Below are 12,498 nucleotides of genomic sequence, written 5' to 3' on the forward strand. Positions count from 1 at the left end.
TTCTGAAGTAAACCCCGGCCGATTTTTGCAGTTTTTCAATTATTAAGTTATAACAGCTCATCACAATGCAATACATACTGTGAGGATAGGACCTTGTGCTGGGTGAGAAATGGCTGTTTTACGCCAGATTCTGTAGAGAAACACACGTTAATGGGTCAGCTGTGGTTTGGGCTTTTTAAGGCTGATCTAAACAGCATTCAAGGCCCCACCCCACAGACAGGAGGTCTGTGCTAAGGAGTCAGGTGACTCCCAAAAGCTCTGTGAGCGAAGACAGAGTGGATGCATCTCTGCAGGAGGCAGAGGTTATTACTGTTTGAGCAGCAAGAGATAAGCTAGGTGTGTGCTTAGCTGCAGCAGGACGTAAGCTAGATGTGTGCTTATGTCTAAGAAGATGGTAGTTCTGAGGAGCAGAACTTGGGGCCTAAGCTAAAGGCCTGAAACAGCCGGATGGCAAATGTGAAAGCCGGGAGGCTGAATTGTTGATGTATTTCCAAGATACAGGAATGATGAAAACCCCCTGCGAGGGCTACTTTTGTTTTCTTTGAACTTTACTTTTAAATAAAAGTGGGCTACCAGCCCTTAAAAACTCAGTATTGGATTGGCGTCTCACTGAAAAAGGCATCTACCCTTGGAGTCTGATCCCCAATCTTACAATACACACACACACACATACAGTACAGACCAAAAGTTTGGACACACCTTCTCATTCAAAGAGTTTTCTTTATTTTCATGACTATGAAAATTGTAGATTCACACTGAAGGCATCACAACTATGAATTAACACATGTGGAATTATACATAACAAAAAAGTGTGAAACAACTGAAAATATATTTCATATTCTAGGTTCTTCAAAGTAGCCACCTTTTGCAGCAGACACATCTCTAGAACTGTTAAGAGGAGACTGTGTGAATCAGGCCTTCATGGTAGAATATCTGCTAGGAAACCACTGCTAAAGAAAGGCAACAAGCAGAAGAGACTTGTTTGGGCTAAAGAACACAAGGAATGGACATTAGACCAGTGGAAATCTGTGCTTTGGTCTGATGAGTCCAAACTTGAGATCTTTGGTTCCAACCCCCGTGTCTTTGTGCGACGCAGAAAAGGTGAACGGATGGACTCTACATGCCTGGTTCCCACCGTGAAGCATGGAGGAGGAGGTGTGATGGTGTGGGGGTGCTTTGCTGGTGACACTGTTGGGGATTTAACCAAAATTGAAGGCATACTGAACCAGCATGGCTACCACAGCATCTTGCAGCGGCATGCTATTCCATCCGGTTTGCGTTTAGTTGGACCATAATTTATTTTTCAACAGGACAATGACCCCAAACACACCTCCAGGCTGTGTAAGGGCTATTTGACTAAGAAGGAGAGTGATGGGGTGCTGCGCCAGATGACTACCTCTTGAAGCTTATCATGAGAATGCCAAGAGTGTGCCAAGCAGTAATCAAAGCAAAAGGTGGCTACTTTGAAGAACCTAGAATATGAAATATATTTTCAGTTGTTTCACACTTTTTTGTTATGAGAAGGTGTGTCCAAACTTTTGGACTGTATATATATATATATATATATATATATATATATATATATATATATATATATATATATATATATATATATATATATATATATATATATATATATATCCCCCTCCCCAAAAAAAACGAGACCTTTTTAGGATGGTTTTGTTCTCTGTATTTCCGGGTATCTCAAGAGCCATTCGTACTGCTGTTATGCGATTCAAATCATGACGTTGCTTTCGCCCTTAGGCCTTGTACACACGATCGGTTAACCTGAGGACAACGGTCTGATGGACCGTTTTCATCAGTCAAAACCGATCGTGTGTGGGCCCCATAGATTATTTAACCATCGCTTATCGCTTAAAAAAAGCCAACTTGCTTTAAATTTTACCGATGGATTCCAAACCGATAGGTCAAAACCGATCGTTAGTAGGCACAACCATCGGTTAAAAATTCATGCATGCTCAGAATCAAGTCGACACATGCTTGGAAGCATTGAACTTCGTTTTGTCAGCACGTCGTGTGTTTTACGTCACCGCGTTCTGACACGATCGTTTTTTTTTTTTTTTTACAGTAAAAGCACGATCGTTTTTTTAACCGATGGTGTGTAGGCGCGACAGACCATCAGTCAGCTTCATCGGTTAACCGATGACAACGGTCCTTCAGACCGTTCTCATCGGATGGACTGATCGTGTGTACGAGGCTTTACTGTGTCCCTGTCGGTAATCTCACGCATGCGCCGTAACCATTCGTTGCTGTGTCTGCGGTTTTCTTTCACTCCCCTTTTGCGACGTCTTCCTTAGTCACACGGGGGAGTATAAGGAAGAGTGGAAGGAGCTAAACACTGCAAGACTTCTCCCCTGTGCCAAACAGAGGGGAAGTTCTCACAGACTGCATTCCGGCAAGCCGGTTTAGAGGGGCTAATGTGCGCAAGCGCGGTGACGTCATGCAAATGATCAGCTGCCTGTGTTATGGGCTATTTTTTAAGACAATGTTGTGTCCGAGGGTTTACATTACAACCACTTTAAATGACTGGCATATTATTGAAAAAACTAAAACGTAAGGGGCCCCCTATGGGACAGGGCCCATGGGCTTGAGCCCAGTCAAGCCCAATGGTAAGTCTGCCCCTGACCACAACACATAGATGCGATGTGGTGTACCGCGTTAGCCAAAAACGGGTCAGGTAAGCTTTCTACAGTGTTCTATAGCAACAGGAAATTTAGACCTTATTTACACCAGCTTACTTCAGAATACGCCTGTGCCAGGGCCATGTTCTGTGCAGGAAGTCCCACATGTCAAATGGGATGAAGCGGCTGCACCGACAAAGCCACTGTTCCCAATCTGACAGCCGTGTGTGTGTCGACGAACGCACATTGTCTGCAATTGGGTACACACACCTGCACCCAAGGGGTTGGCAATAGACATGAATAGGACTGCCTGCACAGGGATGAACAGAAGAACAGTGTATCCCCCCGTGAACAAACACAGCCCTTGCACGGGCGTACACAGAAGAATGCCCTTGTGAACAAGGCCTAAAAAGCAGAGACAACAGCAGTTGTGGACAGATGTGCGTGCACCCATAGGCGTGAATTGGTGCGCATCTTTGTGGACCGGTTAGGATAGAAAAGCAGATGCTACTATTGCTGCAGACTTATTTTCCACAAAATAATTTTAGAACCATTTGCCACAATATCGATCTTATCTTCCCAAAACCAAAACAACACGGTCCTGGAACAGCATGCAGTTTCCATATTTCTTTCCTAGCAGGTTCTCTTTAAAGAGTTTGCTAGCTCACAGACTGGTTATCTTCTGATTTTAACATTCATATGTCCAGCACTTGCATACATAACAGGAACATAAACAGGTCTGTACAGTTATTGGAGACTGGATTAAATATAAAAACACGTCTATTTAACAAAGAAGGATGAAATCTATATTTTGATCGATTCTTAACAGGAAATACAAATTTTTACAGTTTTGCCCTTTCATAAAATGTAGTTTGGGGCCTTTTCTCTGCGAGCTGTCACCATATTTTGACAGATTCAAAAATATACCAACAAAATGTCAATACAATTGTTGCTAACCAATAAAGACTTTTAACTAGATTCAGGTAGAGTTAGGTCGGCGTATCAGTAGATACGCCGACCTAACTCAGAATTTGCGCCGACCTATGTTTAAGTGTATTCTCAAACAGAGATACGCTTAAACATATCTAAGATACGACGGCTTGCGCCGTCCTATCTTAGGTTGCAATATTGAGGCTGGCGGCTAGGTGGCGCTTCCATTGCGGTCGGCGTAGAATATGTAAATCAGTAGATACGCCTATTCACGAACGTACGCCCGGCCGCCGCAGTACATTTACGCCATTTACGTAACGCATTACAGGCCTAAAGTTATTCCGTCAATTAGATGGAATAGTAATGTTAAGTATGGCAGCCGTTCCCGCGCCGAAATTCTAAATTTTTACTTCGTTTGCGCAAGTCATCCGTGAATAGGGATTTACGTTGTTTACGTCCACGTCAAAAGCAATAGGCCCGTGCGGCGGACGTAGCCACAATGCACACTGGGAAATGTAGGCGCACGGCGCATGCGCAGTTGAAAAAAAATGTCAATCACGTCGGGTCAAGCCTCATTATCATAAAACACGCCCCCTTAGACAAATTTGAATTAGGCGCCCTTATGCCCGCCCGCTTTAAGGCTACGCCGCCGTAACTTAGCAGGCAAGTACATTGTGAATCATGTACTTGCCTCGCTAACTTACGGCGGCGGCCTTAAGCTACGCCGCCTTAAAGTTGCGGCCATCTATGTGAATCTAGCTATTTCTGTTCAATATTACTTTCTCCTGTAAATGTCAGATGGCCTCCACTTTTTTTACTAGGTAGGGAAAATAAAGAAAATACTAACGAGGCAAATTTTTCAAGACAATGGGGGTTATTTGCTTAAGGCAAATCCACTTTGCACTACAAGTACAAACTACAAGCGCAAAGTGCACTTGGAAGTGCAGTCGCTGTAGATCCGAGGGGGCCATGCAAGGAAAATAAAAAACAGAACTTTAGCCTGCACATGATTGGATGATAAGATCAACAGAGCTTCCCCTCGTTTCAGATCTACCACTCAGATCTACAGCAACTGCACTTCCAAGTTCACTTTCAGTGCAATTTCAAGTGAAGGCACTACTACTACTACTTGTAGTTCGCAATTGTAGTGTAAAGTGTATTTGCCTTTAGTAAATAACCCCCAATGTGTGGCCACGACATATAGAGTAGCGTTTCTCAACCTTTTTTTGTTGGCACCCTTTAAAAAGTATGCAAAATCCCAAGGTACTCCAATATAAAATGTAACAAAACATAAATGTTACTTATCGAAGGGAAACTTGAACCTGGGACAATGCACACAACTGTCTTGCTTTTTTGTTCCCATGTTCCCTGCACTGCATAGATTAATTGCTAGTTTTTGTATAGAGGTTTGGAGAGGGGAGATATACCCACCCAATCCTCCGATCCTCCCAACACAAGACGGGTCTAGTGCAGTGGGCTGTTCCTGACATCACTGTGCCCATAGACCTGCTCTGGACATGAGGACATCAGAAACAGTCCACCACTGGACTATGGAGAAGTGCCGTTTACCGCTGGAACGCAGGATCGGGTGAGTATAAGGTGTTCTGATCATCCCTAGACAAAACATGCAGTAAGGGCACTTTCACACTTCCAGCGCCCGGACGTCGGCGGTAAAGCGCTGCTATTTTTAGCGCTAAAGCGCCTGAAAAACACCTCCAGTGTGAAAGGGGTCCTGACCCATGCACTGCAGGCACAGCCCCGCTACATGAGAACAGAAAAAGATTGCCCCGTAATTTGCTTTAACTTCACATCAAAAGCCCCCATCATATCAAACCCCCCCCCCCATCATGTTAGTGGCTTTCCTACCACATCAGAGTCCCTCCTAAAAGTGAGATCCCCCCCATATCAGATTCTCCCCTCCTCCGAGTTTTCGTATAGCAAAGTCCCCCAAATCTGCAGAGCCCATCACAGTTCCCATCTTTTGCCTCCAGCAGTGCAGCAGAGGATAGGAGGTGCAGCAGGTCTGGAGGCGTCAGACTTCCATTCACTTCTGAATGCTGGGGGTGGCCCTGCATGCCACCTGCCCTGGATCAGCATTATGAGTTGCCATGATGTGGGTTGACCAGCCAGCAACACTAAACATTGTCATAGAGACGCAACAAGATCAAATGGCAATTTCACAGTGTCCAAAATAAGATACACAATGAACACATGAGGATTTTTATATTTTTTGAAGATGTCAATAGAATGTTGAAGACGGGGGAAACAATAACTCAGAACTTCTGTGTTAACTATTATTCCCTACTTAAGTAAAACCAGGGTTGTTTGGGATATGGAAATCCGGATATCATACAATTAGCAAACCAAAAGAATACAAAATAAAATCTTTGCGAGGAACCACCCCTCTGATCTGTAGCTGAAAGAAATGAGTCACTCGCTATGTTACTAAGAGGAAGTGAATTTTCTAGCAATAAGGCTTCATTTCCACTGGCGTTTTTACAGCCACTGTTGTTAGGCTTTTTTACAGCTTAAAAACGCCTGTCCATGTTTATTTTGTAAAAAAAAAAAAAAAAAAAAAAAAAAAATTTTTTTTTTGTGAGCTGCAGCTTTAAAAATGCCGCGGTCGCGTTTTTGCGCGTTTAACGTCTGGCGTTTTTACAGCTCTACTCTGGAGCTTCAGAACGCCCTGGTCCCGCGTTTTTTTTACAGCTCAAAAACGTCTATGCCACTTGCAGCTCAAAAACGCCTAGGTGGGAATGAAGCCATAGAATAACATAGACAGGCGTTTTTAAGCTGTAAAAAACGCTCAGAAACGTGGCTGTAAAAACGCCAGTGGAAATGAGGCCTAACAGTTCCTTCATGCACTCTATCACAAGGCGCATACAATGAAGGTCTGACTATTAACACACCCAAATTTGTTACAGATACAGTAAACATTCAAAAGACAGATCCCTACTGATATTAAAGTGATTATAAACCAGCAATCCCCCCGCCCCCAAAATAAAGGGACTCTGTAAAATCTGCATAAAAACAAACTCGTACTTCTATTTTTTTTTTTTTGTAAAAAAAAAAAAAAAAACTCTTACTTTATGCACTATAGAAAATATATCAAAATGTTAAAATTCTGAAAATGTATAATGTTATGAAGAAAAAAAAAAAATGAAAAAGAAAATTTTGGAATTGATGGAAGCAGTGCAGTGCTTTTCTCAAAGGGTCAGATGTCATATTGAGCAGTGTTTTTTTGGGCCATGGCTTTATCATAAAGCAGTGGCCACCATGCGGCCTCTTATAATCATATCCACTCCTTAGAGAAAAAACATCCACCCCTTAGAGAAAAATATTCGCCCCTTCCTGTACACAGTGAGAGGAGGGGGCGTGCATAACCAGCCCCTAGCATCGTGAGCGAGCGCAGTGTTCATTGCTTATTGCTCAGTTTACAGCCGACGAACAGCTTTTCGGCCTCGGAGATCTCCGTAGCCTCCGACTGCACAAGCCCGGCGCCTGCACAGTCGAGGCCGGACCCAATCCAATAGAGGAACCATATCGTTAGGAACACCGGCATCCGATCCAGTCCACTAAAAACCAGACGTTCCTCATGTTTCTGGCAGATCGGATCGAATGACAGTCAGATGGAAACGGACAAACAGAGAGCAGCGAGCTGCGTCGGCCACCTACTCAGCGGAGAAATCCCCTGAGCAGGCAAATCCACTTGACGGAGTCCATCCCGTCTGAATGGGGCCTCAGAGTTTCTCAGAAGTAAAACTAGGCAGAGGCTGACCAGTCTGAAAAGCTGTTTCTAAATATTGTCAAACTATTTAGAATAATGTTGCTCAACGTAAAATTTCAAAAGAATTTAAACATATCATCTACAGTACATACCATCATCAAAAGATTCTGAGAATCTGGCGAAATCTCTGTGCAAGGAACAAGGCCAAAACGCAGTATTGGACGCCGTGATCTTCAGGCCCTCAGACGGCACTGCATGCATGACATGCAAGACATCACTGCATGGGCTCAGGAATACTGAATACACAGTTCGCCTTGCCATCCAAAAATGCAAGGTAAAAACAGTGTAAACTGTGTAAAACTGTTCTGTGGTCAGACGAATAGAAATTTGACATTTTTGGCAACCATGGGTCCAGTGTGTTCTGGGCTAAAGAGGAGAGGGACCTTCCAGCTTGTCACCAGCGCTCAGTTCTAAAGCCTACATCTCTTTGGGTATGGGGTGCATTAGTGTGTATTAGAGCTGCACGATTAATCGCAGAGAGAATCACAATCTCGATTCTCCCCGCCCGCGATCTCCCCGCGATTCTTCTGTTTCACGGCCGGTTCCACGTAACCAGCGTGGAACGCAAATGGCGCCGATATCGGAACCAACGTCAGCAGCCTGCGCCACTGGATGGATGCCTGGGCTTCTCTTGCAGATCTGTACAACTGTAGTGTGTATCCATGCGCCACCCAGTGGTTGCTGGCGGTACTGCTTCTGATGTATAAAAAAAAAAATAAAAAAAAAAAAAGAGAGACCAGTGATATGTCTATAATGTTAACCACTTGACCACCAGGCACGTAAACCCCCTTAATAACCAGACCAATTTTCAGCTTTCGGTGCTCTCACAATTTGAATGACAATTACTCAGTCATACAACACTGTACCCAAATGAAATTTTCGTCCTTTTTTTCACACAAATAGAGCTTTCTTTTGGTGGTATTTAATCACCGTTGGGTTTTTTATTTTTTGCGCTATAAAAGAAAAAAAGACTGAAAATTCTGTAAAAAAAAATAATTTTTCTTTGTTTCTGTTATAAAATTTGGCAAATTTAGTATTTTTTCTTCATTCTTTTGCATAAATGTGAAAGATGAAGTTATGCCGAGTAAATAGATACCCAACATGTCACCCTTCAAAATTGCACACGCTCGTGGAATGGCGCCAAACTTCGCTACTTAAAAATCCCCATAGACGACGTTGCAGGGTATTGCGGAGTATTGTGGGGTATTGCGGAGTATTGTGGGGTATTGCGGAGTATTGCGGGGTATTGCGGAGTATTGCGGGGTATTGCAGAGTATTGCGGGGTATTGCAGAGTATTGCGGGGTATTGCAGAGTATTGCGGGGTATTGCGGGGTATTGCAGAGTATTGCGGGGTATTGCGGAGTATTGCGGGGTATTGCGGAGTATTGCGGGGCATTGCGGAGCATTGCGGAGTATTGCGGGCATTGCAGAGTATTTTGGGGTATTGCAGAGTATTTTGGGGTATTGCACAGTGTGGGGGCATTGCAGAGTATTTTGGGGTATTGCAGAGTGTGGGGGCATTGCAGAGTGTGGGGGCATTGCAGAGTGTGGGGGCATTGCAGAGTGTGGGGGCATTGCAGAGTGTGGGGGCATTGCAGAGTGTGGGGGCATTGCAGAGTGTGGGGGCATTGCAGAGTGTGGGGGCATTGCAGAGTATGGCTGGTACTGCAGAGTATTGCACAGGGAGGGATGGCTGGATCTGTGACTGCATGTGTCACAGATCCAGCCCGAAGCAGCAGCAGCAGCTGCTGCTGCTTCCGCTCTCTCCCCTCTCACACTGTACCGTTCGGTACAGAGAGGAGAGGGAGGAACCGGCGTCATCACATGACGCCGGTTTGTTTACTAGTGATCGCTCCGTCATTGGACGGAGCGATCACGTGGTAAATCGCCGCTATCAGCGGCGATTTACCGTGATCCGTGATCAGCCGGGTCCGGAGGACCCGGCGGTCACGGAGACTCCCGTGTGCGCGCCCCATAGGGCGCGCGGGAGCGCGACTCTGGGAGGACGTACATTGACGCCCTCCCAGAGTTAGCCCTGGTTCACACTGGGTACGATTTGGAACGATTTGAGATGCGATTTGACATGTCAAATCGCATCTCAAATCGGCAGCAATTGTCGGCAATGGCACTGTCCTAATCAGTGCGACAACGCATCTGCGATTTAAAAAAGTAGTTCCTGTACTACTTTTTGCGATTTCGGGGCGCGATTTACATTAAATTGCGGCCGAAATCGCGGCAAAATCGCGGCCGCGAAATCGCGGTAAAATCGCGCATTTTACCGCGATTTTGAATTCGCAGCAGTGTGAACCTAGGCTGAAGCAACCGCCTTGTAGACGTATTTCGTCTATAGGGCGGTTGCTAACTGGTTAAATACCATATAACTCATATGAAAAAAAGCAGAATCAAAGTTTGATTCTGCTTTTTTCATAGGAGTTATATGGTCTTTGACATTATAGACATATCACTGGTCTGTTTTTTATATATTCATATTTTCAGATAAATCACAGGTTTATTTTTTTATTTATTTTGGGGGGGTTGGTTCTGGCATTCAGTTTATGAGAATCGTGATCTCTAGTCTAAGCAAAAGAATCGTGATTCCCATTTTGACCAGAACCGTGCAGCTCTAGTGTGTATGGAATGGGCAGTTTACAAATCTGGAAAGTCACCAACAATGCTGAAAGATATATCCAGGTTTTATAGCAGCATATGCTCTGATCCCATCCAGACATCTTTTTCAGGGGAGGTCTTGAATATCCTGCTAAACCGCATAGCTTCATGGTAGAAAAGTCCAGGTACTTAAACAGCCTGCCTGCAGTCCAGACCTTTCACTAACTGAAAATATTTGTCACATCTTGAAACCAAAAATATGATAAACAGGACCCAGAACTGTTGAGCAGTTAGAATCCGAGGTATGTGCTAATGACCGCTCTCTCTGGTACAACACAATGAACTAGGATTTTAAATAATGTTAGTATTAGTTAGAAGTTGACAATACGAAGAGGAATAGTAGTTCGGGGTCAGGCCGGCCAACTCTCCAGACGGTAAATAAAGTGGAATATGTTGTTCAAATTATAAGGCGGGTCAACCGGGTGGGCACGAGGGCAACAATAGGCCTCCAGCTAACCTTCCCTCGCACATCACCCACAGCCAGAGTCCTGCTGTCTGTTTCAATGGACGCAGCAGCAGGACACGTGAGCATGCCTGCACAAGTGCCCCCATTGAAAGCGCCTCTCCCTGGGGGCACCCTATGAAGCGGAGGAGCCAGGAGCGCTGCTGGGGCACCCCAGAAGAGAAGAATCAGGGCTGCTCTGTGCAAAACTCTTGCACAGAACAGGCAAGTATAACATACCTAAAAACAAACCTTTACAATCACTTAGAGATTCGCTTTCTCTATGCATCCATTATATTTTTAAGTGAAAGTAAATCCCAAATTTTGGGTTGTCGTCAGAAAAGAGGGGAAAACGTCCAATGGGGACAGTAGTTCTGTGACCTGGGGGTCCACAAGGAATTTTCTTAATTTGCAGGGACTTTATATCCACTTCCTGTTTTGCTACAGGACAGAAAGTGATGGGAAATCTCCACAATAGGACACAGATGGCAAAAAAAAAAAAAAATCTGACAGGGGTTAAAAATGAGAGAAAAAAAAAAAAGTTTTGCCTATAGTTCTACTTTACCAATTCCCACCCGGCCTATAGCAGAATGACGGCTGGGCAGTGGTTCCACTATCCTGACTGGGCATCATATGATGGTACCATGATGGACGGTATCATGTGGAGTCCCCCAAGGATCCCCCCCGTCACCGGTGCTTTTCAACATCTATCTTCGCCCTCTCTTTGATATTATCAGTAGCCAAGAACTACTCTATCACTCATATGCAGACGACACGCAACTGTATTTTCACATCTGCAACAAAAAGGATCATCATCTCAGTTTAGAGAAATGTCTCTCTTTGATAGAAAACTGGATGACCAAGAGTTATCTTAAACTCAACAGTTCCAAAACAGAACTTCTCATGTTTCACTCCAGTCGTAAGAGTCAACAACCTGGTCACCTCCGCCCATTCTGGGCCAAATCATCACCCCTAGCTCCAAAGTCAAAAGTCTCGGGGTCATCTTCGACACCTACATGACAATGGATGCACAAATTGGGTCAGTAGTCAGCGGATCTCACCATCTGTTGTGCCTACTACGCAGACTTATTCCATTTATCCCCAAAGAAGACGTAGCAGTCGTGGTAGGAACAATTGTGAACTCCAGACTGGACTATGCAAATGCCCTTTACCTCGGACTCCCAAAGTACCAAATCTCTCGTCTGCAAGTCGTTCAGAATACGGCCGCCAGACTTGTGACTGGGAAAATAACATGGGAATCAATCTCACCTTCGTTGAGAACCCTTCACTGGTTGCCAGTAAAGGACAGAATTGCTTTTAAAGTGCTCTGCCTGACCCATAAGTGCATCCATGGGAAGGCTCCGCAGTATCTTTGCGACAAGATAAAACCCCACAATACCAATCGCGTTCTGCGATCCACCGACCAAAATCTGGTCAGGGTACCCAAAGCCAGATACAAGTCCAAAGGAGAAAGAAGGTTTGCTTTCCAAGGTCCTAGACTATGGAACGCTTTACCAACCAGCATTCGGTTGGAGGAAAACCACCTGACCTTCAGAAGACAGATTAAAACTCTGCTCTTTTGATGTCAAGAGACAGGAACAACAAGCGCCCAGAGGCGATTTAGTTTGCATGTGCCGCGCTATATACGTTTTTCATTCGTTCATTCATACCATGCGATCAGCCGTGTCCAATCATGGCTGATCACGATGTAAACAGGAAGATCCGTTGATCGGATTTTCCTCACTCGCGTATGACAGATGCAAGTAGGAGAGTCATTCAACGGCTCTCCTGACAAGGGGGGGGGTCTGTGCTGATTGTTTATTAGCACAGCGGATGCCCACCCAGGACCACCAGGGATGCCACCAGACCACCAGGGATGCTCACAAAGATACCCAAAAATGCTGCCAATTAGTGCCCAGGCAAATGGCAATAAGTGCCCATCAGCAATGCCTGCCAGTGCCGCCTATCAGAGGCCATTGTCAGTGCCACCTTAGTGCCGCCTTATCAGTGCCCATCAGTGAAGGAGAAA

The sequence above is a fragment of the Rana temporaria genome, chromosome 5 (genome assembly GCF_905171775.1).
Source record: "Rana temporaria chromosome 5, aRanTem1.1, whole genome shotgun sequence".
In the NCBI taxonomy this organism is placed as follows: domain Eukaryota; kingdom Metazoa; phylum Chordata; class Amphibia; order Anura; family Ranidae; genus Rana; species Rana temporaria.